The sequence below is a fragment of the Canis aureus genome, chromosome 7 (assembly GCF_053574225.1).
Source record: "Canis aureus isolate CA01 chromosome 7, VMU_Caureus_v.1.0, whole genome shotgun sequence".
NCBI lineage: Eukaryota > Metazoa > Chordata > Mammalia > Carnivora > Canidae > Canis > Canis aureus.
In genome coordinates, this window is record NC_135617.1 from 29,786,568 (window position 1) to 29,813,993 (window position 27,426).

The window sequence follows — 27,426 nt, forward strand, 5'->3', positions numbered from 1 at the left end:
CTTAGAGAAATTTTCCCATTTGTCAGTGTAAACATCCATGTATTTGCTCACTACTTTAGAAATTCTTTCTAAAAATTTCAAACTTAGAACACACTTTCATGTATAGTTAATGTTATTGTTCTTGTTTGTTCTGATTGAGTCATACAGGCTTTATGTGATTATATTCCTGCCCTCTGGAGTTAACAGTAGAGGTCTGTCACCATGGTCTTCAGCACTAATTAGATAATAATATGTAGACACAACCCAACATCTCTGAGGATTTTTAACAGACTCACAATTTTCCTTAAGGTTCCTAATTGCCTGCTTCTCCACATGTACTTCCTCCTAACATCCTTCTCCAAGGATGTGTGTACGAGCCCCATTCTCTCTGAAGGGCTCCACCTGGGACCTTAATCTGTCTTCTTTCATGCCCCCTAGAGCACTAATTTTTACAGAGCTGTTACTTGTAGCTGACTTTTATTGATGTTTAGAGGGAAGAATGGCATGGTGGGAGAAGATAGGGTAAAAGGAACAGGATGATAGTAATTTCAACATAGAACACAAAATAATCTTCAACAAGTACAGACATCACTAATCCTACCCTTATGGACCATTTCCCAACGCTGACAATTTCTCACTGCCTGTCTCCTGCCATATCTTGAGGTTCCTTTCTTCCACGACCTGTTTTGCTTTTGTTTCTCCCTGTGTTCCATGACCTTTACTCATTTACTCCTCTCTTCAGAGTTTCCCCTAGAAATATAAATATGTTCTCACTCCCAACCTCACCTCAGGAAATGACAAGGGGGACTTTCTTAACCAAGATAATCATGTCATTATGATCTTTTCCTTTAAAAAACTATTTGATACAGAGTAAGAGCGAGAGATCACAGAGGGAGAGGGAGAGAGAGAGGGAGAAGCAGACTTACCAATGAGCAGGGAACCTGATGCAGGATTTGATCCCAGGACCCTGAGATCATGACTTGAACTGAAGGCAGATGCCTAACCAACTGAGCCACCCAAGCACCCCCCATTATGATCTTTTCTTAAAAGAACCATCTAACCCAGGATTGAATTGTGATATTCCTTATGACAGTTCCAGAAATTTCTATGTAGAAGGGGCTTTGTAGGGATAGTCTAAATGAAAGGGAATTAAGAAAATATATCTTGAAATTGCACTCGCATAGCAATCAAACTATTTTAACTTAATCATGTAGCATTCAAAACCCTGACAGAAATCAAAATTTTATTTAATAGGGTTTAACTAAAGAGACTTTAATTAAGGGAGTGTCTCCAGAAGTGTGGGCAGGTTAGAGAAACCAAAAAGGAACACTGAGGCACCCAGGGATAGCAACAGTAGGAAGCCATTACACCCCTAGGCCTGAAGAACAGGAAAGGAAATGGTGTCTTTAAGTGTGGAGCTCTCCACAGCTGGAGGTGTGGAAGAGCCGGTAGGAACTGTTATCACAGGGGTTATAGGCACCAAAGCAGGGGGGATTAGGGGAGGAAATACTCTGATCCCCCATTCGTCTTACTCTCTAGGCTCCTGCAGTTGCTTCTCATGGGCTGAACCCAACGAGAAGCCAGATGGCAGGGCAGCCCTGGGGAAGTCATTTGCCAGATTCCCTATCCATGGACGAGAGCAAGTGGCGTGGGATCGAGTGATGGAGAATAACTGGAGCAAATTATGTATTTATTTGGGAGTAACTTTGAAAGCAGAAACTGAGGAAGATTAAGGTAGGTTCAACCACTGCTAGCCTCTTCCTAATAAAGAGAGAGAGAGAGGGAAGCAAACCATAAGAGACTATTGACTATAGAGAACAAAGTGAAGGCTGATGGAGGGAAGTGAGCGAGGATGAGAGAAATTGGTGATGAGTATTAAGGAGGTGCTTGTGATGAGCCCTGAGTGTTATATGTAAGTGATGAATCACTAAATTCTATACCTGAAACCAATTTTACCATATATGTTAACTAAATAGAATTTAAATAAAAACTTGAAATAAAAAACAACATAAATAAAAGGCAGAAACAAATGCAGTTAAGCTTTGTTTCACACTGAAATTTTCTCCTCCTAATACACTAGAAGGCTGCTGGGGAGACAAGTAAGGCTTCCCCCCTTTCCCCACTTCTGGGAAAAGCTCTGAGTTACAAGCAGAGCAAGGTGCAAGGGAAGTATTCAAGCACTGTTCACCTTGTCTTATCATCTTGGTACCTCTCCTCCTTTGTACCACAGGTTAGCTTGAAACACTCTAGTATTATAAGGAATAGAAGAAAGATAACTATTATGTGCTTTCACTCATATGTAGAATATAAGAAATAGTGAAAGAGACCATAAGGGAAGGGGATAAACTGAGTGGGGAAAAATTAGAGAGAAAGACAAACCATGAGAGACTCCTAATTCTGGGAAACAAAGGGTTGAAGAAGGGGAATGGGGATAGGGTAACTGGTGATGGGCATTAAGGAGGGCACTTGATGAGATGAGCACTGGGTGTTATACTATATGTTGGCAAATTGAATTTAAATAAAATTTTTAAAAAATAAATAGAAAAGCAATTTTTGAGGCATAAAGCTAACCTGTAACAACCAATCTAGAGCTCAAGCTAGGCAGCTGGAGAAGCTAACACAATTGAGGATGTACATCTTTGAACTCTGAATTCTTTTTTATTGTTTCTAAACGCAAGTTCTCAACCAACCATGAAAAGAGTTTACATTACTCTTTGAAATCAGTGAGGCAAGAACAAATTACCAAAATGGATAAAGATTAGACAAAAGATTTATTCTTTCCTCAGGGCTGAATACTAATATGAGGGATGTCTTTGTTTCTTGGCAGAGAATGGATGCTGCAATATAAACCCTAGGTGCTTCCAGACAGTTTGGTTGCCTGCCTGGCTTTCCTTCTTCTGGTTGTGTCTGCAATTGCCAAGGGAGTGGTGGAAGACTTTCTGGAAGACACTTAGGTTCAACCAGACTCCTTAGATGGGTTAGTGACTACCTCAACTCCTAGGATCAATGATAGCATGTAGATATGGCTCTGACCTACATGTACCTGGGGTGTACTATGAATGTCTAAGAGAGTGTCATGAAACTTCTACTATGAAAATACTGTCTTCTGGAAGCTCTGACATGACTTGAGGAATAAAAGAGAGAAATATCCTTTGACATACATGTTGCCCAGGCCTCTCCTTCACATTTTTGGTGTCCAGGATAGCCTGTAGAAGAGGTGGTAAGCTAAGTTCTTTACCTTAATCACCTCAAAATAAATCTGAGAGGTGCATATTAAAATATCCGTATTTTAAAGAGAAAATGGGTGTAAGGAAATCATTGGTTTGCTTAAAGACACATAAACTTTTGCAAGGTAGAGCTGATATTAAAACCCAGTAATATGTTCAAAGCTTTGCCCCTAACATGACACCATACTGAATGAATATGTCAGGGAGTTTGGAAGGAGGATACTAAGATGGTATTTCAAAAGTTGTTTCCAGAACTATGCATCTACAATATTATTATTTATAAGAAATATATATTCGATCATTCAGATAACCAAATTTTTTACTCACATATATTTAGTCTTCATCCACAGTTCCTGGCTCACAGCTTCTAAAACCCCTATAATTTCTTCTAAGTATTGAAAGTGATCAAGATGTCTTTTGCTATTTTAATGAGATAAATTTTGGAAACACCTAAGGATGGGGGCGGGTTACCAGGAGAACTAACTTTCAGTCCCACCTTCTGACTTCTGGGGACAAGAGTGGGGTTGGATGTTGGATCAATCCCAATGGTCAACAATGTAATCAGTCATGCCTAGGTAATATGACCTCCATAAACTCAAAAGGTCAGGGTTCGGGGTGAACGTTTAGAGGTGCTGGGAGAGTGACTGCTCAGAGAGAGGGTGGAAGCTCCAAGCCCTTTCCCCTTACCTCAACCTATATGTCTCTCCTGTTTCTGAGTTGTATCCTTTTATAGTAAACTGATAACCTAGTAAATAAAACATTTCTCTGAGTTCTGTGAATTGCTCTAGCAAATTAGTCAAATCTGAGGAGGATGTCTTGGGAATCTCTGATTATATAGCCAGTCAGTCAGAAGTACAAATTATAATCTGGACTTGTGACCATCATCTGAAGTAGGTGGAGGATTAGGGGGGAGTCTTATAGGACTGAATCCTTAACCCATGGAATCTAATGCTATCTTTTGGTAAATACCATTAAATTCTCAGAAATTCTCAGAAACTGCTGATGTCCAAGAATTTCTTGGTGTTTTGTGAAGTTCACTTCTCCCATATAATGCAGATGTTGGAATTGATCCAAGAACCCCCAAATTGTACAAGAATAAATTTAATTAGCCAGTACTCTTGGTTGGAAGTAACAGAAACTCAATTCAAGCCAATTTAAGCCAGAAAAAAAATTGGTTTCTTTAACCCAAAAGCCCAAGGGGTAATAACTTCCAGAATAGAACTAGGTACTTAAATTGAAGTTTCCAGGAATCATTTTATGCATGTATTAATTTACTAATATTGCTTTTTTTGTGTGTTGGTTTTAATTTGTAGGCTGGCTGTGTCTACATAATGGAGAAGATGAGTATTGATGGCACCAGATTTACACAGTCCTTGTAGTTCATAACCTCAAATGAATAAACAGCCTTCTCTCTTTGCTTATTCATAGCAATCCTTAAAAACGTTCTGTCTTCCTTTTATCACTTGCCCATCCTTAGACCAATCACTGTGTTTGAGGAGGAATACAATACTCTTGTTAGCCAGCCTGAGTCGCAGGTTCACTCTTAGTGGGACAGGTGAGGCCATGTGTTCCACAGCTCTGATTCTAAAAGTTACCCAAACAGGAGTCTGGGCAGATAAAGAAAGGTAAGAAAATAAATATGGTTACAAAAATTACTAAATACATAGGGAAGTCTCTGCTGTGGGTGCCTAAATGAAAGATGTGAGCAACCCAAAGCATATGAGAAAACATTGCTTGCTAACTCATTGAACAAGAGATACAATATGTCCAAAATAGCTCCCTTGAAGAGAGTACACTTCTTGGACAAAAGAAATGTTTTCCTTCTTTTTTTTTTTAATATTTACTTATTTATTCATTCAGAGAGAGAGGCAGAGACACAGGAAGAGGGAGAAGCAGGCTCCATGCAGGAAGCCCAACTCGGGACTCAATCCCGGGTCTCCAGGGTCACACCCTGGGCTGCAGGCGGTGCCAAACCGCTGCGCCACCAGGGCTGCCCGTTTTCCTTATTCTTAACATGTAAACCTATACTACTAAAATAATGATAACTCCCATCCCTGAGACATTAACTCACCTCATTACTCTGAAAACAAAAATCAGTTTAGGAGTAAGAGCTATGGGATGCTGGGTGACTCAGCAGTTGAGTGTCTGTCTTTGGCTCAGGGCATGATCCTGGGTCCCGGAATGGAGTCCCTCATCGGGCTCCCCATGGGGAGCCTGCTTCTCCCTCTGCCTATGACCCTGCCTCTCTCTGTGTGTCTCTCATGAATAAGTAAATAAAATCTTTTTTTTTAAAGGAGTAAGAACTATTATAATTATTTTATAGAGGGAAAAAAATGAGAGAAAAATGTCTTCATCCAAAGTCATTGCCTGATAGACTGAATGAATACAGGCAACCTTTATTTTAGAAACTCTCCTGACAGAGTAGCATCTGAGTGCCTACATCTGGATTCTGTCAAGTTCAGCATCCCCTCAGAGCTGTGTTTTTGGAAGACGATCTTAGCTTTCACCCTTTGAATTCTTCTCTCCAGCCTCTCCTTTCTGACTGGTCAGTGCTCAAGGGATCTTGGACTAAGAGCTTGTGGTTAGTGCTACAGGTGAACTAGGCCAGGGAGTCCTTTCTTGTCTCCATCCCATTCCCCTGCTTCCTCCAACCACATGAGGCACTAACCTCTAGACACTGCTCAACCAGCATCTCTTTTGTGCATTCTTCTATCACAGAATTTTTCTTATTTTTGTCCTATTTGTTTATATGCACATCCTTCACCATTTTCTCTCAGCCCCCCATTATTGACAAGATTAATGTTTATTCATTCTTATTTCTATAGCAGTTTTTACACTGCCTGACATATAGTAGGTACTTAACAAATGTTGGTTGAGTGAGAACTTGACCATTGTTTGTAAAGTAGTGATTCTCTGGTTAAGAGACAGGAGAGAATTCAGGGAATTTTTCTTTTGCAGAACTCAAAGTACTACAGATATCCTAAAGTTAATTAAATAGCTAAATGGATAATTTTATACTAAATTGAGTTTCATACTTGTTTTTATTATGGAAAAGTAGAAACAATATCAAAGGTTTCAATATTAAGGAAAGCCATAAGATTAAGATGAGAATGGGGGCCAAAAAACCTAGGTTCTATTATTGGCTGTTCTGGTGTCATTAATTAATAATGAATTACTTCAACTCTAACATAACAACCTAGTAGTTCTCACTTGGAATCACTCATGCATTTGCAGTTAAATATAGGGCTGTAGGCATCTGAGAGCTTGCCTCTGCTAGAAATTTAAATGGTTTACTTAATGACCGACAGTTGATGCTGAGCTGATGACCAGAGTGTCTGTCTGTGGCTTCTCCAGCATGGAAGTCTCAGGATGGTCAGATTTCTTACCTGCCAGTTGGCTTCTACCAGAACAAGCAGCACAACAGAGCCAGGTAGAAGCTGCATGAACTTTTCTGACCTAGTCTCAGGGATCACAAAATGTCACTATTGGATTCTGTTGATCATAAGTGAGTCACTAATGCTGGCCTAGATTCAAGGGAAGGGGACAGAGAGTCTGAGAGAAATGTAGAAGAATTTGAGGACATGTTTAAATCTACCACATTAGCTCTACCACCTAGTATTTGAGCAGTGTGTGGGAAAATTAGTCATTTGTGGTTTTTTCTATATAAAATAGGATCGTTATGAAGATTAAATAAGATGATGTAGGGACACCTGGGTGGCTCAGTGGTTGAGCATCTGCCTTTGGCTCAGGGTGTGATCCCAGGTCTGGGGATCCAGTCCTGCATCAGGCTCCTTGTGAGGAGCCTGCTTCTCCCTCTGGCTATGTCTCTGCCTCTCTCTGTGTGTGTTTCTCATGAATAAATAAATTAAAAATCTTTTAAAAAATAAGATGATTTATGCTAAACACCTAGATCATAGTAAACTCTCAGATGTTCTTTTATTGTTGGGAGAAAACTTTTTTTTTTTGGGGGGGGGACTCTTAAAACCAAGAAAATATCCAATAATTGTATTACCCTGAAAACTGGGAAAAGACCATTAGTCTCTTGTAGTTTTCTGTAAAAACTCCTTGTGGAGTACCATTGTCTAATTTTAACATAGCTTTAAAAGCACTAAATTCTAGCAATATTTTTGATTATCTAATCATTCCAAATTCTGATCAGCTGATCTAAATGTGAAACTTTTGAAACCCAACTCATTTGTACTTGCAAAAGTGGTTTCCATATGTGTGCATGTATATCCATATGTGTGTATGTATTTATTGTGCTAATAATACATAACCTTACTATCCCACCAAAGAGATTAAAAAAAAAAAAGTTTACCAGAAAAAATCTGTTAGTCATCGGCTGATACGACTTTGCATTACGCTAAAAAATACTAGAAGAGAGACGGATGGTTGATCTTCATTTAACACAAAAACAAGACTTTAAAGACTATCAGAGTTTTTGCTGAACTATCACATTGATTCAATAGCTAGACACATGATTAGTAAAGAATAGGAAAATCATGGGTGAAGATAATCATCCTTGTAATCAATCTTTTATAAATTCCCTGTACATAATTAATTTCAGACAATACTAGCCAGTGTTGTAATTTTCTCCCTGTTCTTTCCTTCCCCCAAGCCTAGAAATACTTGAAATTCAATACAAGAACTCTTGCCACAGAATTATATTAAAAAATTTAATTAATGGGAAATTCTGCATAGCATATATATCAACTACAAGAGAATTATTCTCTACAGAGATCCCATGGATTCCTGAGCAACCTCTGCTTATAGAGCCCATTCACCTAAATGACAATCTCTGACACATTGTCTTCCAGAGAAGCTGTGGCAAGACGTTGGTATGCAATTACTTTTATATTCAACTTCCCAGGACTTTCTGGAACTCTTCATGCAATGAATCTTGAAGCAATTGAGAATTTCCTCTTGGCTGTTGGCCTGGGGAGTCATCATCTCTCCACTCTAGTAGCCCTCACTCCATTTTTCTGGCTGTTACCTATTCACTCAACACCTTCTGGGAAGCCACTAAACAAGATAAACAATTGGCTCTAGAACCTGGAGAGGTATGAGAACTCTCTTTGCTATTGCTAAAGGAAAAGGAACTTAAACTCTTTGCTAATGATCACCATCTTGTTTCTCTCTATGATGACTTTCTTATCTTGGGCAGAGTAATGTCCTCTCCCCACTGGGTCTTCCAATGGCCTTACTACCTTTCTCATTCTTCCAATGCTCCCTTATAATACATTCTTTCAAAATAGTCTCATTTGAGGAGATATACTAGAGCATGCACAAATGGAAGAGAAAAAACTAGCTCCAATAATAATGATATCAGTGATGAAGTAATACAATCTAACCAATATTGAATATTAATGAGGCATAAATGAATTGACCAACAACCAAACTCTATTCTCAGCTCTCCTGGAAAGATTCCTGTCTTTACTGTCTTCCTTTAATCCTCAAATATTGGTTTCTTCTTTTTCTTTCTCTTTTCAATGCTGCTTCGCTTCATTAACCTACTATTTCTTTTATTGACTGAGAATCATTGAGAAGGCTCTCAATGATTTGGAGGACAAACACTCTTCCTTCCTGTCCCCTTCCTATACAAAACATTTTCTTCAATAGGATATTTACTTCATCAGAGTTAGTTTTATTGTTTGAGAATATCCTTACAGATATGCGTGTGTGTGTGTCCTTGTAATATATATGAATTAAAGAATCAGATATTGGGATCCCTGGGTGGTGCAGCAGTTTGGCGCCTGCCTTTGGCCCAGGGCGCGATCCTGGAGACCCGGGATCGAATCCCACGTCGGGCTCCCAGTGCATGGAGCCTGCTTCTCCCTCTGCCTATGTCTCTGCCTCTCTCTCTCTCTCTGTGTGTGACTATCATAAATAAATAAATAAATTTATAAAAAATAAAAATAAAAATAAATTTAAAAAAAGAATCAGATATTATTTCGATGAGACAGTATGCTAAAAGAATTGGTTTATTTTATAAATCCAGACTACTTATTATTTGGAAAATTGTTAGATGATGGGCTCAGAAGATTTGAGACACTGAATATGACAACACATAGGATCGGTAGCTCATAAAATGTTCTGGAGATCATGGATACTGGTGACTTTAGAGAAAGGTTCTACAGAGAGATAGGAACTGTTGCATCCAATGTGGAAAACATTATGAATATGTGTGGAAAACATTATGAATATAAGTTGACAGGACTTTTCTACTGATATTTGCTCACCAGGATTGCACTAAGATTATGAAAAAAGATGGCTGAGTATAATTTTTCTTCCTTTATTCCTTCTGTATTTGAAGTGTAAAAGTTCCCAATTAATCATAGTTCTTACAGAGGTATCAGTTACTGCAATTTTCAGACCCCAAAGTCTTGATAATGAGGGACATTTTACAACCATATATATATATTTTAAATTTGATGCTAATTGCAGCCATTAATTCTTCCTCACATTTAAATAACATTTTGTGGGTTAATAATAAGCACTTGTTTTCTTTCTTTTCAGGTTAATGGAAACTTTTAAGGTATAGGGAACAATCTATATGTGTATAAAACTATTTTTTTCAAAAAAAAACACAGCAGAGCAGAAATATACCTTAAAAATAATAGAAGTGTTCATGTGCATCTTTCAGCTAGTTACTGTCTCCAGTTTATTTGCTTATTTTTAATGTTTAATTGTGGTAAAAACATAAAGTTTACCATCTTAACCATTTCTAACTGTACAGTTCAGTAGTGTTAACTGTAGTCACAGTGTTCTGCAACAGATTTTCAGAATTTTTTCATATTGCAAAACTGAAATTCTAAACCAACAACATTCCTTATTTCTCCTTTCCAAGTCCCTGGTAATCACTATACTACTTTCTGTTTCTATGAATTTGACTACTCTAGATACTTCATATAAGTGGAATCATTCCACATTTGTCATTTTGTGACTGGCTTATTTCACTTAGCACAATGTCCTCAAAATTCATCTATTCTGCAGCATGTGACAAGATTTCTTTCCTTTTTAAGGCTAAATAATATTTCTTTGTATGCATATACCACATTGATCATTGATGGATCTTTAGTTTGCTTTTACTTCTTGACTATTGTGAATAGTTCTCCAAATGGACATGGGTGTGCAAATATCTCTTTGTGATCCTGCTTTCAATCCTTTTGGAGTTTTTTTGGATATATTGCTGGATTATACAGTAGTTCCATGGGATTACTGGGTCATATGATAGTTCTATGTTTACCATACTGTTTTTTGCCATAGCAGCTACTCCATTAATTTTTAATTTTTAAATTTTTTCTCCCAAGATTTTATTTAAATCCAACTTAATGTGTAGTATAGTATTGATTGCAGAAGTAGAATTTAGTGGTTCATTACTTACATAAAACACCCAATGCTCATCACAACATATGCCCTCCTTAGTGCCCATCACCCACCTCCCCTACAGAAACTCTTAATTCTCTATAGTTAATGGTCACTTATAATTTGCCTCCCTCTCTGATTTTATCTTATTTTTTCCTTTCCCCAATATTCATCTGTTTTGTTTCTTAAATTCCACATATGAATGAAATCATATGGTATTTGTCTTTTTCTGACTGACTTATTTTGATTGGCATAATACAATCTAGTTCCAGCCACATAATTGCAAATGGCAAGATTTCATTATTTATGATGGCTGAATAATATTCCATTTACATATAAACCACATCTTCTGTATCCATTCATCTGTTGATGGACATTTGGACTCTTTCCATAATTTGGCTATTGCTGATGTGATGTGATGAACATTGGGGTGCATATACCCCTTCAAATCTGTGTTTTTATATCCTTTGCACAAACACCTAGTAGTGCAATTGCTGGGTCATAGGGATGTTATATTTTTAACTTTTAGAAGAAATTCCATCTGTTCTCCAGGATGGTTGCACTAATTTCATTCCCATCAACAGTGTAAGAGGTTCCCCTTTCTCCACATCCTTACCAATAAGTTGTTTCCTAAGTTGTTAATTTTAGCTGTTAAGTGTGAGGTGGTATCTCATTGTGGTTTTGATTTGTATTTCCCTGATGATGAGTGATGTTGAGCATTTTTTCATGTGTCTGTTAGCCATTTGTATGTCTTCTTTGGAGAAATATCTGTTCATGTCTTCTGACCATTTTTTAACTGGATTATTTATTTTGGAGGTGAGTTTGATAAGTTCTTTTTTTTTTTAAGATTATTTATTTATTCATTCATGACAGACACAGAGAGAGAGAGAGGCAGAGACACAGGCAGAGGGAGAAGCAGGTTCCACGCAGGGAGCCCGATGTGGGACTCCATCCCGGGACCCCGGGACCACGCCCCAGGCCGAAGGCAGGCACCAAACCGCGGAGTCACCCAGGGATCCCCTGATAAGTTCTTTATAGATTTTGGGTACTAGTCCTTTATGTGATACATCATTTGCAAATATCTTCTCCCATTCCGTAGACTGCTTTTGAGTTTTACTGATTGTTTCCTTCATTGTGCTGAGCTTTTTATCTTGATGAAGTCCCAATAGTTCATTTTTGCTTTTATTTCCCTTGCCTCCAGAGACATGTCTAGTAAGGAGTTGCTAGGGCCAAGGGGTCAAAGAGGTTGCTGCCTGTGTTTTCCTTTAGGATTTTGATAGTTTCCTGTCTCACATTTAGGTCCTTCATCCATTCAGAATTTATTTTTGTGTATGGTGTAAGAAGATGGTCTGATTTCATTATTTTGCATGTGGCTGTCCAGTGTTCTCAACATCATTTGTTGAAGAGACTCTCCTTTTTCCATTGCATATTCTTTCCCGTTTTGTCAAAGATTAGTTATGGGTCCATTTCTGGGTTCTCTATTCTGTTCCAATGATCTATGTGTCTATTTTTGTGCCAGTACCATACTGTTTTGATGATTACAGCTTTATAATACAAGCTTGAAGTCCAGAATTGTGATGCCTCCAGCTTTAGCTTCCTTTTTCAACATTACTTTGGCTATTCAGGGTCTTTTCTGGGTTCATACAAATTTTAGAATTATTTGTTCTAGCTCCGTGAAAAATACTAGTGGTATTTTGATAGGGATGGCATTGAATGTGTACATTGCTTTGGGGAAGTGTAGACATTTTAACAGTATTTGTTCTTCCAATACATGAGCACGGAATGTTTTTCCATTTCTTTGTATCTTCTTCAGTTGCTTTCATAAGAATTCTATAGTTTTTACCTCTTTGGTTAGGTTTATTCCTAGGTATCTTATGGGTTTTGGAGCAATTGTAAATGGGATTGATTCCTTAATTTCTCTTTCTGCTGCTTCATTACTGATGTATAGAAATGCAACAGATTTCTCGATGTTGATTTTATATCTTGTGACTGCTGAATTCATATATCAGTTCTACCAATTTTTGGTGAAGTCTTTGGGGTTTCTACATAGAGCATCATGTCATCTGTGAAGAGTGAAAGTTTGACTTCTTTGTTGATTTGGATACCTTTTTTTGTTGTCTGGCTGCTGTGGCTAGGACTTCTAGTACTCTGTTGAACAACAGTAGTGAGAGTGTACATCCCTGTCATGTTCCTGACCTCAGTGGAAAAGCTCTCAATTTTTACCCACTGAGGATGATATTAGCTGTGGGTCTTTTGTATATGAGCTTTATGATGTATATGGCCTTCTGTCCCTACTTTCTTGAGGGTTTTTATCGAGAAAAGATGCTGTATTTTTTCAAATGCTTTTTCTGCATCTATTGAGAGGATCATATGGTTCATATCATTTCTTTTATTAATGTGGTATATCACATTGATTGATTTGATATCGAACCACCACCCCTGCACCCCAGGAATAAATCCCACTTGATCATGGTGCATAATCCTTTTAATGTACTGTTGGATTTGATTAGCTAGCATCTTTTTGAGAACTTTTATGACCATGTTCATCAGGGATATTTGTCTGTAATTCTCTTTTTTTAGTGGGGTCTTTGTTTGGTTTTGGAATCAAGCTAATGCTGGCCTCATAGAATGAGTTTAGAAGTTTTCCTTCTATTTTTATTTCATGGAACAGCTTCAGAAGAATAGGCATTAATTCTTTGAAAGTCTGTTAGGGGAGGCACCTGGGTGATTCAGTCAGTTAAGTGTTTGCCTTCAGCTCACGTGAGGCTCAATCCCAGGACCCTGGGACTCCCTTCTCAGATGGGAGTCTGCTTCTCTCTCTCTCTCCTTCTCTCTCTCTCTCTCCCTCTCCTGTCCGCATGTGATCTCTCTCTCTCAAATAAATGAATAAATAAAATCTCAAAAAATAAAAAAGATAAGTCTGGTGGAACTCCCCTGAGAAGCCATTCTCAGAGAATGAGACCCTAGACCCTAGACTCTCATTTTTTGGGAGATCTTTGATTATTGATTCAACTTCTTTGCTGGTTATAGGTCTGTTCAAATTATCTATTTCTTCCTGTTTCAGTTTTGATAGTTTATATGTTTCTAGGAATTTATCCACTTCTTCCAGATTGCCCAATTTTTGGCATATAATTGCTCATAATATTCTTTTATAATTGTGTGTATTTCTGCTGTTGTCGGTTGTGATCTCTCCACTTTTATTCATGATTTTATTCATTTGGGTTCTCTCTTTTTGATAAGTCTGGGTAGGAGTTTATCAATTTTATTGATTCTTTTTTTTATTTCTTTTTATTGGAGTTCAATTTGCCAACATATAGCATAACACCCAGTGTTCATGCCATCAAGTGCCCCCCTCAGTGCCCGTCACCCAGTCACCTCAACCCCCCGCCCACCTCCCTTTACACCACCCCTTGTTCGTTTCCCAGAGATAGGAGTCTCTCATGTTCTGTCTCCCTTTCTGATATTTCCCACTCAGTTTTTCTCCTTTCCCCTTTATTCCCTTTCACTATTTTTTATATTCCCCAAATGAATGAGACCATATAATGTTTGTCCTTCTCCGATTGACTTATTTCACTCAGCATAATACCCTCCAGTTCCATCCACATCGAAGCAAATGGTGGATATTTGTCGTTTCTAATGGCTGAGTAATATTCCATTGTATACATAGACCACATCTTCTTTATCCATTCATCTTTCGATGGACACTGAGGCTCCTTCCACAGTTTGGCTATTGTGGACATTGCTGCTATAAGCATCGGGGTGCAGGTGTCCCAGCGTTTCACTGCATCTGTATCTTTGGGGTAAATCTCCAGCAGTGCAATTGCTGGGTCGTAGGGCAGGTCTATTTTTAACTCTTTGAGGAACCTCCACAAAGTTTTCCAGAGTAGCTGTACCAGTTCACATTCCCACCAACAGTGCAGGAGGGTTCCCCTTTCTCCACATCTTCTCCAACACTTGTTGTTTCCTGTCTTGTTAATTTTCCCCATTCTCACTGGTGTGAGGTGGTATCTCATTGTGGTTTTGATTTGTATTTCCCTGATGGCCAGTGATGCGGAGTATTTTCTCATGTGCATGTTGGCCATGTCTATGTCTTCCTCTGTGAAATTTCTGTTCATGTCTTTTGCCCATTTCATGATTGGATTGTTTGTTTCTTTGCTGTTGAGTTTAATAAGTTCTTTATAGATCTTGGATACTAGCCCTTTATCTGATAGGTCATTTGCAAATATCTTCTCCCATTTTGTAGGTTGTCTTGTAGTTTTGTTGACTGTTTCTTTTGCTGTGCAGAAGCTTTTGATCTTGATGAAGTCCCAATAATTCATTTTTGCTTTTGTTTCTCTTGCCTTCATGGATGTATCTTGCAAGAAGTTGCTGTGGCCAAGTTCAAAAAGGGTGTTGCCTGTGTTCTCTTCTAGGATTTTGATGGAATCTTGTCTCATATTTAGATCTTTTATCCATTTTGAGTTTACCTTTGTGTATGGTGTAAGAGAATGGTCCCTCAACTTTATGGTCAACTAATATTTGACAAAGCAGGAAAGACTATCCACTGGAAAAAAGTCTCTTCAATAAATGGTGCTAAGAAAATTGGACATCCACATGCAGAAGAATGAATTTTATTGATTCTTTCAAAGAACTAGCTCCTAGTTTCATTGATCTGTTCTTTTTTTTGCTTTTTTTTTTCATTTCTATATCACTTATTTCTGCTCTAATCCTCTTCCCCTTCTGCTCATTTTAGGCTCTTTTGCTGTTCCTTTTCTAGCTCCTTTGTGTGAAGGTTAGGTTGTATATTTGAGACTTTTCTTGCTTCTTGAGGAAGGCCTGTATTGCTATATACTTCCCTCTTATGACTGCCTTTGCTACATCCCAAAGGTTTTGGACTGTCGTGTTTTCATTTTCATTAATTTATATATATATTTTTATTTCTTCTTTAATTTCCTGATTAACCCATTCATTTTTCAGTCTGATGTTCTTTAATCTCCATTTATTTGTGGACTTTCCAAATGTCTTCTTGTGATTCACTTCAAGTTTCATAGTGCTGTGGTCTGAAAATATGCATGGTATGATATCAGTCTTTTTGTACTGGTTGAGGTCTGCTTTGTGACCCCGTGTGTGATCCATTCTGAGAATGTTCCATGTACATTCGAAAAGAGTGCTGCTTTAGGAGGAAATGCTCTGAATATATCTGTTAAGTTCATCAGATCCAGTGTGTCATCCAAAGCCATTATTTATTTGTTGATCTTCCTCTTAGATGATCTGTCTGGTGCTGTGAGTATTAAAGCCCTCTACTATTAGTGCATTATTATTAATGAGCTTTAAGTTTGTTATTAATTGATTTATATTTGACTGCTCCCAAGTTGGGGCATAAGTATTTACAATTGTTAGGTCAACTTGTTGGATAAACCTCTTTATGGTGATATAATGCCCTTCTTCATCTCTTATTACAGTCTTTGGTTTAAAATCTAGTTTGTCTAATACAAGTATGGCTACACCGGCTTGTAGATTATCTTTGTTCCTTTCTAGTCTTTGTTGCTTTTAGTCTCTCTTTCCTGCGCCAAGGGTCCCCTTTAATTTTTCTTCCAGAGGAGATTTAGTGTTCATGAACTCCTTTAGTTTTTGCTTGTCTTGGAAACTCTATCTCTCCTTCTATTCTGAATAACAGCCTTGCTGGATTTAGTATTCTTGGCTGTATATTTTCCCCATTTAGCATGTTGAGTATATCATGCCACTTTTTTTCTGGCTTGTCAAGTTTCTGTGGACAGGTCTGCTGCTAACCTTATGTGTCTACCCTTGTAGGTTAAAGAATCTTGTAGGATCTTTTGTCCCTAGCTGCTTTCCAGAATTTTCTCTTTGTATTTTGCATGTTTCATTATAATATGTCTTGGTGTCAACCTGTTTTTTGTTGATTTTCAGAGTTCTCTATGACTCTTAGACTTGAATGCCTATTTCCTTCTGAAGATTAGGGAAGTTCTCAGCTATAACTTGTTCAATTAAACCTTCCACCCCTATTTCCCCACTTTTCTTCTTGGACTCCTATGATACAGATATTATTGCACTTTGTGGAATCACTGGGTTCCCTAAGACTATATTTGTGATCTAATAGCATTCTTTCAGTTTTCTTCCCAGCTTCATTATTTTCCATAATTATATCTTCTTTTAGAAAGATTATGGATTTTTGTTCCTCTACTTCTTCCATACTCATGGTGATTACATCCAGTCAGTTTTACATTTCTGTTATAACATTTTTTTGTTTCAGCCTGACTAGTTTTTAGGTCTTTTTATCTCTGCAGCAAGGGTTTCTCTGGTGTTTTCTCTGCTTCATTCAAGTCCAGTTAGTATTCTCATGACTATTGTTCTAAATTCTTGTTCAGATATATTGCTTTTATCTCTTTTGAGCAAATCTCTGGCTGTGATTTCTTCTTGATCTTTCCTCAGGGGAGAATTTCTCTGTCTTATCATTATATCTAGGTTTCTGTCTTTTACATGCTATGATAGCTTGCTATATTTACTGTTCCTGAGAGAAATACTATATTAGGAAGTGGTCATGCACTGTCCAGGACCTGGAACCTCAGGAAATGTTTTTGGTATATGCTGGCAGCTACACCATTTTAAAATATCACCACCAGTGCACAATGTTCCAATCCCTTTGTATCCTCACCAACACTGATTATTTTCTGTTTTTTTTTTTCAATAGTTGGCATCTGAATAGGTCTGAAGTGATACCTCATTGTGGTTTTGATTTACATTTCTCTAATTATTAGTGATGTTGAACATCTTTTCATATGTTTGTTGGCCATTTTTATATTGTCCTTATAGAAAGACCTATTCAACTCTTTTGTCTTTTTTAAAATTGAGATTATTTTTTGTCTGTTGTTGTTATTCTTTCTAGTTATAGGAGTTCTCTGTGTATTCTAGATATTAATCTCTTTTCTGATATCTGATTTGCAAAGATTTTCTCACATTCTGTGGATTGCCTTTTTACTCTGCTATTTGTGTCCTTGAATGCTCAGCAGATTTAAAGTTCCATTTGCCTATTTTTGCTTTTGTTTCCTGTTCTTTTTGTATATCCAGGAAATTATGGCCAAATTCATTGTCATGAAACTTTTCTCTTATACTTTCTTATAAGAGTTTTATGATCTTGGGTCTTACATTTAGACCTTTAATCCATTTTGAGTAATTTTTGTATATGGTATAAAATAAAGGTTCAGTTTCATTCTTTTGCATATGGATATCCAGTTTTCTTATCACCATTTGTTGAAGAGACTATTTCCCATTGAGTGCTCTTGATATCTTTGTCAAAAATCATTTGACTGTATATGCGAGGATTCATTTCTATACTCCAGTTTGTTTCTAAATGAATTCAAATCTACCACAGTTAGGCAACTCTTTGTATATAGATAAAACGCACAGCCTCTTGTATCAGTCTGCATGAGTGTAAGTACCCCAGCATTTATTAACTATATGACATTACATAATTTATCTTTCTGTGCCTCACTTTCTTTATTTGTAAAACAGAAATAATGATAGTACCTCCTGCACAATGGGATTATAGAGATTAAATAAGTTAAACTTGTTAGAAAAGTCCTGATACATAGAAAGTACTCAAAAAATCTTAGCTATTATTTTTGCTTAAATTTGCCTTCCTTGGGCAGCCCTGGTGGCTCAGTGGTTTAGCGCCACCTTCAGCCCAGGGCTTGATCCTGGAGACCCGGATGGAGTCCCGCGTTAGGCTCCCAGCATGGAGCCTGCTTCTCCCTCTGCCTGTGTCTCTGCCTCTCTCTCTCTCTCTCTCTCTGTCTTTCATGAATAAAAACAAACAAACAAAAAATTTGCCTTCTTCATAATTTTAATAGGCACATCCAGTACAATTATAGCTCCCTAAAGATCTTCAGACCATAGCAATTCTCTCAATTCTAGATGCCAACACTATTCATACCTACTGTGCATTCTCTATTGGTGTTCCAACACCAGGGGTTTATTTTTTATCTTAACCTCATAAAACCACTTACTTGTAACCCTTCTATGCATCTCACACTTTCCCTGAATATAGGAAATAAAGAAAGATCAATATTAGGAAAATACAAAAGAAGGTAAAGGTCTCTGTAGTTTCTCAAAGTTGGTATTCAGTATATATTGATCTGTGAACCTGAAATAGGTTTGAAAAAGATCAGAGACTTTCCCCCCCTTTTCTGTAGTCCATTGTGAAATGACTAAGGTCAGATGGAGAATGTGAGGGGATAGAGGAAAACTAAAGTCTTATAGGACAGCTTAATTTGAAATTCACAGGCAGCTACCACAAAAATGTCCCTGGTTTTTTAGAGAGCTGCACTGTTTAAATCCTCATCTGATTGGTACCACTGCTTGCATAAGGAGAGAACAAGCTTATGTGAAATTAAAAGGAGTATATTCAACAACTATGTTGTATACCTAACACTAATGTAACATCATGTATCAACTCTAAAAAACAAACAAACAAATATGAGTGTATTAACTATACTAGCAGCAGAACAATTCAGAATAAGTAAAATCATAGTAAATCTAAGGAAAATTGTATAAATCTAAGCAAAAGTAAGTGTTAACATTGGTGCCATACAATGTAGTCTGGTGCAGCTGGGGTTAGCCGTATCTCTGTACTTTTGGTTCTTTCAGATTAATTCTTTCTGTTAGAACTTATGTTCTTTTCATTACCTTTTGATCTCTTTCCCTTTCTATAATAAAAGACCTCTGGAAAACCAGAAGTATAAACGTTGTTTATAAAAATTTTTCTTGTTCCAATATTAATGCAAATTAACTAACTATGCCTGAGAGATCAGTGTCCAACTGATCTCAATATTAAAAAAAAACTCAGCCATATTGCAGTTTTAATTAAATTGATAGCTATCTTTAGTTCACATTATTTTATCCTGGAAAAGACAAAAATGTTTAAAGTGGATATTAAATATTAAGAAAGCTTTTATTCTTAATATACTTAATACAGTATTTATCAGCATGTAATTATCAAATATGGAAGGTTAATAATTTTTTAAAACCTTGGAACATAATGATTTCATTGTCAGGAAAAACTTCCATGGATATTTTTAAAAGCAGGGATCCCTGGGTGGCGCAGCGGTTTGGCGCCTGCCTTTGGCCCAGGGCGCGATCCTGGAGACCCGGGATCGAATCCCACGTCAGGCTCCCGGTGCATGGAGCCTGCTTCTCCCTCTGCCTGTGTCTCTGCCTCTCTCTCTCTCTCTGTGTGACTATCATAAAAAAAAAAAAAAAAATTTAAAAAAAAAGCAAAGACTATAATTGAATATTGTTTTTGAAAAGAGAAAAACTTGCAGAATTATTCGAAAGACTAGCAAGATACTTCATTCATCTTTCAAAAGTTTCTCTGATAGAAATAAAGAGCATGTATTCTACAGTTTGACTCAAAACCTGTAGACTCATTTATAGGCTTCTATTGTTTCTGTGAGTAAAATAAACTCAGAAGTGGGAAAGTCGCATGTTATTTCAAATCACATCTTGTATCACATCTTGTATGTGTATGTATCACATGCATGCATGTGAGGAATCATAACTTACTTTTGGTGCCCTCCCCCCTTTTCTCAATCTAATTCTTGTTTATATAGTCAGCCAGATGCACGGGAAGCACATCTAAGGGACACATTAAATATTTAAATAAGTGAGTTGTTTTCTTCCCTTTTGTTTTCTGGGGAAAAAAGTTTTCAACCATTTTTTTCTGTTAAGATTGGATTTAGAAAGGATCTAGAAAAGATGTCATATAGTCATTGATCCAAGTTTATCAATTTTAAAGGTTTATTTCTATATGTAAAAAGAATAATATTGTGCTGCAACTTGGTCCTCAGTTATTCCTGTTTCCAGATTATGACAGGGCTCCCACATTAAGAGCTGTATGTACTTGGCAGACCCAAATCAAGTGTTTCTTTCAAGGGGTGGAGAGGACAGTTCATCCACAATTAAGGTTGTGCCACTGGGCTTAGTGCTATGGGGAAAAAGAAGACTATGATGTAGAGGTCTCTTCCAGGGAGGAAGAAAAGAAAAAAGTCTCTCCTCTTCCAAAGAAAGATAGTTAGAGGTTGGATATTCAACTCCTGGAGTGCCTCTTTGAGACAAGATGCAGATGGGAATAGCTAGAATGTCACAATGGACTTTCCAGTTACATTTCACTACATACTAATCAGAGACCACTTCAGACCATCCACCAGGTGGCAAAGACCATTAGAAAATAATTAGTAAATGCCAAAGGGCCACATTGCTAAGAGTACTTTCCCCTACAGACGTTATCTTGAGTTTTTCTACTCAAGGAACATTCCTAGTAGAGAGCTGATCTTTGAATCAACAATATGTATATATATATATTTTAAGATTTTATTTATTCATTCATGAGAGACACAGAGTCAGAGACATAGGCAGTGGGAGAGACAGACTCTCTGTGGGGAGCCCGACATGGGACTCGATGCAGGGACTCCAGGATCAGGCCCTGAGCTGTAGGCAGACACTCAACCAGTGAGCCACCCAGGTGCCCCTGAATAGACAAAATATTTACCTGAACACGACTATTTCATCTGGAAGTTCTTTTAATTGGCAAGTTAAAGGGTCTCTTGTTCTGCCACTGTACACCTAAAAATGGTTGTATTTTACCATAATCTTTAAAAATTCAAACTTAAATTTTTGAAGTGTCTGTTGTTCTTTCACCTACTTCCCAACCCAGTCATAGGATATAAAGGAATTTTCCTTCTTCACATACATAATAATACAACTATAACCTTGAATACCCCCCTCACTCAGAGATATACACATGTACCTTCTATTAAAATTTATAAGGCTTTTCCATCCTAGGACCCTTTACAAACTATCCTTTCTTTTAAGGGTTCCTATTGTAAGTGAAATATCTCCAGGATTTGAGTTCACACCTGAAATGTGATCTGGTACTGGATTTGTTTCTTCTGAGTCCCTCACAGTCACATAATTATATTTACTCACATTTCACTAATAAATATAAAAACATAATTGAGCCCAGGCCTGTACTCTGACTTGTCCTCCCTACAAATCCCCAAATCTAGAGTCTCTGGGGAAGTGTACATATCACATTCCAAAGGAACTTGTAAGATGGTTGGTTCCACAAACTGTTTTAATAATTATATAAACTTTTCTCACTATTTCTCCATCCCTAATATATACTGGTAGCCAGTTCCCCAAATTCCTGCTTTTTTCACATATGTAACTATTACCAACCATGTCAAAAACCTCTATCTCTTGGGATGCCTGAATGCTTCAGTGGGTTAAGCATCTGCCTTCGCTCAGGTCCTGATCTCAGGGTCCTGGAATTGAGCCACACATGTAATTCTTCCTCTGCCCTGCCCACCACTCATGTCCTCTCTCTCTCTCTCTCTGAAATAAATAAATAAAATCTTTTTTTTTTTTTTTTATTCATGATAGTCATAGAGAGAGGAGAGAGAGGCAGAGACACAGGCAGAGGGAGAAGCAGGCTCCATGCCAGGAGCCCGACGTGGGACTCGATCCCAGGACTCCGGGATCGCGCCCTGGGCCAAAGGCAGGCGCCAAACCGCTGAGCCACCCAGGGATCCCAATAAATAAAATCTTAAAACAAAAACAAAAACAACCCTCTATCCCTACATAAAAGCAAGTAAATTGAACTGAATGTGAAGCCAGATTAGACTGTACCATTCATGAACTATGTGACTGGGCAATTACTTATCTCTTTGATTTTTAATTTTTTCCTCCATAAAATGAGGATAATTTAAATTCTTGAGGCTTATTGTGAGGATGAAATAAAATAATGAATACAGAGTACTTAGTCATTATATTTTGCTATTGTATCTCCTTAGCCCCTCTCATTTCTATTTCTTTTTTTTTTTTTAAGATTTTATCTATTTACTCATGAGAGACAGAGAGAGAGAGAGAGGCAGAGACACAGGCAGAGGGAGAAGCAGGCCCCACGCAGGGAGCCCAACGCGGGACCCAACCCCGGGACCCCAGGATCACTGGGGATCACCCTGAGCTAAAGGCCGCACTAAACCTCTGAGCCACCAGGGCTGCCCCCTCTCATTTCTATTTCTGATATGATATAATTGTAAATAAATTTCACTGTACTTTCAACATTTTCTTCTGGTCTTTTCCAGAGTACCTACTATGGACCAGATAAAATGCTAACTTCTAGTGATCTGAAAATGAGTAAGACACAGATAGCTCAAGACGTTTTGGGTAGCAGAAAAAACAAACAAGTGTTCCAAAAGCCCAAAATGAGGAACAACTGAATCTTCCCAGAGTGGGAGGAGGGTGGAGGAAGACTTTTTAAGAGAAAACATTTGAGTTGTGCAAAGGGGAGAGTACAGGCAGCTTATGGTGTGCTCCTTGGGCCTCTTCCTTATGAAGAGGGTGCCAAAGGTATCCATGAATCTCTGGACTGCAGGTGAAAACCTGCTTTCTTTAGATGGAGGATGAAACACAGGATGTTTCTCCTCCTCATGGGGAAATAAAGTTGTTGTTGTTCCCTTATTCATGCGTGTTTCTCCTTTCTTTTATTTATTCAATGTGACAGATACTAGGGATAGAGAGAGAAAAAAAACTCAGTCTAGTAAAAGAGACAAGAAAACAAAATGAGACCTCTAACAGAAATTCTTAAGGGGACTTGGGGAGCAGTGTTAGGGTGACCAACTTTTCCAGTTCACCTTCTATCCCTGATTTAGCAATGAAAAAGAAATCCCTCAGTCCTGTTCAAACTGGGATAGTTAGTCCCCTGCTTCCAGGCCAGAATGGACTCCCCTCATGCAGCCTGGGGTAGGGCGTGGGAGTATGGTCATATTAGAATGATGTCCAGCATAAATTTAATGAAATACTGGATGGATGAGAACATTCAAAACCTTTGTTAAGTGAATTAATTTAGCACATGGGAACAACATTACATTGAGTGTTTAGGAAAATTCCGGTGCTCACAGTTCCCAGAACTGTATGAAGATTAGGTGATTTAAATACTTCTGAGCACCTGTCGTCTGAAAAGATCATTCTGACAAAGTCATTACCTACAATAAGCTTATAGTTCAATAAAAGATAAAGCTGTGTATAAAAATCGTGATAGCATAAGGTAGAGACAACCTGAAAGCTTATCTGGGTTTCAGATAAGGAGTAGCTTTGGAGACCGAGGGACGAGGGACGACTGCCTGGAATGAGTGTGGGAGAACAAAGGAGAATAGAGAGAGGATGGGAAAGAAGGCTCTCGGGTGGAGAAGCAAGAACAACTCCACAGAAACAAAGCAAAAAAGTCACCTGGCACCATGGGCCCCAGTACAACTGAAGTGTGGGATGGAGAAACTCTGTCCATAACTGTCCATACTCTCCTACACGCTTAACTTTGTCTCCCTCAAAATCTCTCACTCCTGCAAAAAGTTTCCCAGGAACTATGAAAATGTGCTCATTTGGAGTTGGTTGGACTATGGTTATGCTTTTTGTGTAGAGTCAATATACTAGGGTGTTTGTGGCCTGAAGCTTTCTTTGCAGTGCTGACAGGGGTTGAGTTGAGCAGGTTGTGGATGCATTAGTAACTATCACCAATGTGTTGTTTATTAACCACTTTCTTTTTCAAGCTGATTCTGAATGATAATTGGTAGCAAAATCCAAGTTTCTGCATTTCTTTTTTTCCAGTTGGTAGTGCTGTGAACTCCCATAAACTCAACCACACCATTCACTGTTGCTTCTCCCTTGGCTCCCCTCCTCCAACGTTTGCTACCACAAAATATAGTTAGTGTTCATGTCTCATTTCTCAGCAAAATTATGAGCTGTGTAGAGTGAATTCACATTAATAATATTTTAGCAAACAACACTTTGAAGAGTCTACAGACCATTTACCAAGGAAACTAAATTATTGCAAATACTTGTGTCAAAATAAATGAACCAAGGCTTTTCTGATGTAATAGCCCAACATTTTATTATGGGTATAACAACTCTCTGATCTCTAAAATTCAGCAATCCTCATTAGATTCTTTCTTCATTAGAGAAAGTAAAAAATGTTCCCCTATAGATTTTTCCATAACTGTTAATAGTAGAATAGGGCATTTTTTTCCTAAAGTAATTCAAACTAATATGAAATCCTTTTCTAATACAAAATTGTCTTTAGAACACCTTAGAATTATTGTAAACCATAAGTAGAATTTATTAAGGTTATGAATCAAAGAGAAATGTTGTGTGTTCTTGTTGCCATTAAAAAAAATTTAGAGGTTAATCTTTTCCCCATTTTTTGGCTTAGCCATGACTCTGGCTTTTTTTCTCTCCTAATAGGTTCTCTTTGGTTCCAAGGCATTCCCAGCTGCTGACACAGTCACAAATTCTGTCTGAATAGGAGGGTGACCTTTTCAGAGAGGAGTCAATGTTTGTAAGCTAAAATACAAAGGAAGGGGGAAAAAAAGTTCACTGAGCGACTGTGCACTGGAGGAAGAAAGCTTGTTCCAAACAACCCCTCTCCGTCCCTACTCCAACTGGCACGCAAGTGTCCCACGTCCATCCCCATTCCTCCCTGACCTTACTGGCCAGGTAGATCTGTCTGCTGCAGACACAGTCTGCGCAGGCTCTTTGATGTCTGAAATTCTGCCTCCGTGTCTGCTTGTCTCTTGCAGGGAAGAAGCAGCATCTGGCACCTCGGCTCTGTGAAACATCAATGACTGCTCCTGGGAAGGGGAATCAAGAAGCAGCCGACCTGCCTTAGGAAGGCAAGTGACCTGGGTTACTCCTACCCACTGCCAGTCACATCGATTTTTCTGCATATGACCAGATGTCCTCAATTCCCCAGGCCTGAATACACTTAACCTTCCTTCTCCAAACTGCTTTATATTCCTTACCCACCTCCTTCTCCCTCCATTCTCAGCTCTTAAAAAAAAAAAAAAAAAAAAAAAATCACAGACACTGCAGTTGTCACACATCTTCTGACTTTTCATCAGAGCTTTGCATACCCCTTTCAAATATTATTCTCTTCCTTTCTCTCTCTCTTTATTTAACTTCACAATTTTGCTTTCTGGCAACCGACCAAAGATTTCTCTGTGCAACTTAAAAGAAATATTACAAGACCAACCCTCTCCTGGTACAAGAGCTACAAAATTATTTGCATATGTAATCTCATCCTGTACCTCCTGCTAGCCTGGGACTCTTCATCTCCAATCCTCATGGTGTAACAAAAGAATAAATTATGGTACTACTGATAGAACATTAAACTGACAATCTTCTGAGGCACTGGCAGTTTTAATGGAAACCAAAGAAAATTCAAGATTATACATTTTCTTGTAAATGTATTTCTTTCTCCTGTCTGCCTTCTCACATATTATCAGTTTTCTTGCCTTCTTATTATTCAGTTTCCTCTGAAACAGGAAGCAACAAATCTAAAGCTGCCTTTGAGCCAATCTCTCATCAATTGAACTATATTTGCTGATAGGGAATTAAGGTATGGCAAATCTGTTACAAGTCATTTAGGCTTATGATTTAAAGATTTAGTTAAATTAATAAGCTGTAGCAATTTTTAAAACACTAAATGGATTACTTTACCTAGTGTTTTGCCTCCTTCCTGGCTACTTTGGAAAGATGGGTAAAGTGAAAATAAAGGTGTTTCTATACTGCCATCTAGTGGAGACATCCAAAAATCTCTGTTTCTTCTCCGAATTGTTTAAAGGAACCTAGAAAACATTTGCTACTATTAGGATCTGGTCCAGGTTTAATTCTAGTTTTGTTTCACCTCCTCTGAGGATAATGCAATCCTGGGGGCTCCTTTTGGTGTCACTGAGAGTTTTAAGCTTTAAGCTGGTTTTGGAGAGCTAAAAAAGATGAAAAAATCTGAGTACTTAACCGTCCTAGTATTTTAACTTTAAACTCCTTGCTGTTCCACCTCTGTCTTGCTAAAACAAAACACTGACTCTGCTAAGAACAGGAAATGGTAACAATCTAAGAAAACTGCAGTGATCACCCTACTTAAAATAGAATTCTGCTCCCCTCTTCTCTCATATCTATGACTCTAAAATTTTATTTTAAAGATTTTATTTATTTATTCATGATAGACATGGAGAGAGAGAGAGAGAGACAGAGACAGAGACACAGGCAGAGGGAGAAGCAGGCTCCATGCAGGGAGCCCGATGCGGGACTCGATCCCAGGACTCCAGGATCATGCCCTGGGCCAAAGGCAGGCGCTGAACCACTGAGCCACCCAGGGATCCCTTATGGCTCCAAAATTTTAAATATTATGAATATGAAGAAGCAAATTAGAAAAACAATAAATAGCCCAATAGGAAACTACTGTCTAATTTATTTGTTTCCCAGAATCATTTTTGTCCTATCTCTAACTTGTAGTTCCTTTGACTGTGAGATACTTCCAGCACCAAATCTCTCTCCTGCCCCACACTTACCAGCTGCTGTTTCCAACACATTTCCACCTCTCCTCAAGTCTGCCTGTGGCAATCATCCCCTGCTCCCCAAATGGCAACCAAGGTGGATTCTTGGCATGTTTACCTCAGAGACTTTGAGTATCTTAGAACCTCTTCCTGTTTTTGTATTCTTTCATTCTGTCATAAGTGTGTGGATAAATTGTGAATTTGAATTGAAATATAAAACATGCTGAGCAAATCTAAAATGGTAGGAGGTAGTTAAACAGATGATGCTCAGACATCATATGATGTTGGCTGAGATATTGTTATATCTGCTGAGTCAAGGGGCTAAATCTGTAATTTCCCAATACGACCCATCATCTGGAAATTTCTCCTTAAATAAATTTGATCTTCCTCTTACAGTTCCCTGACACTTATGAAAGGGTGTCTTTGTCCTTATTTTTTTCTTCGTTAAGATACTCATAACTGTGAAAATGAAC

At 38.0% G+C, this 27,426-nt stretch overlaps 1 long non-coding RNA gene across 3 annotated transcripts; it reads left to right on the forward strand.

Annotated features, from left to right (window-relative positions):
* Positions 1-2,707: 2,707 nt before the first annotated feature.
* On the forward strand, positions 2,708-27,426 carry LOC144316805 (uncharacterized). Of its 3 annotated transcripts, XR_013382659.1 has the most exons (5): positions 2,708-2,956; positions 24,864-24,957; positions 25,199-25,295; positions 25,947-26,016; positions 26,913-27,426. It is a non-coding gene; the product is annotated as an uncharacterized LOC144316805 (long non-coding RNA). The 3 variants fall into 3 exon arrangements; XR_013382657.1 differs by having other exon boundaries at positions 24,864-25,295; XR_013382658.1 differs by having other exon boundaries at positions 25,199-26,016.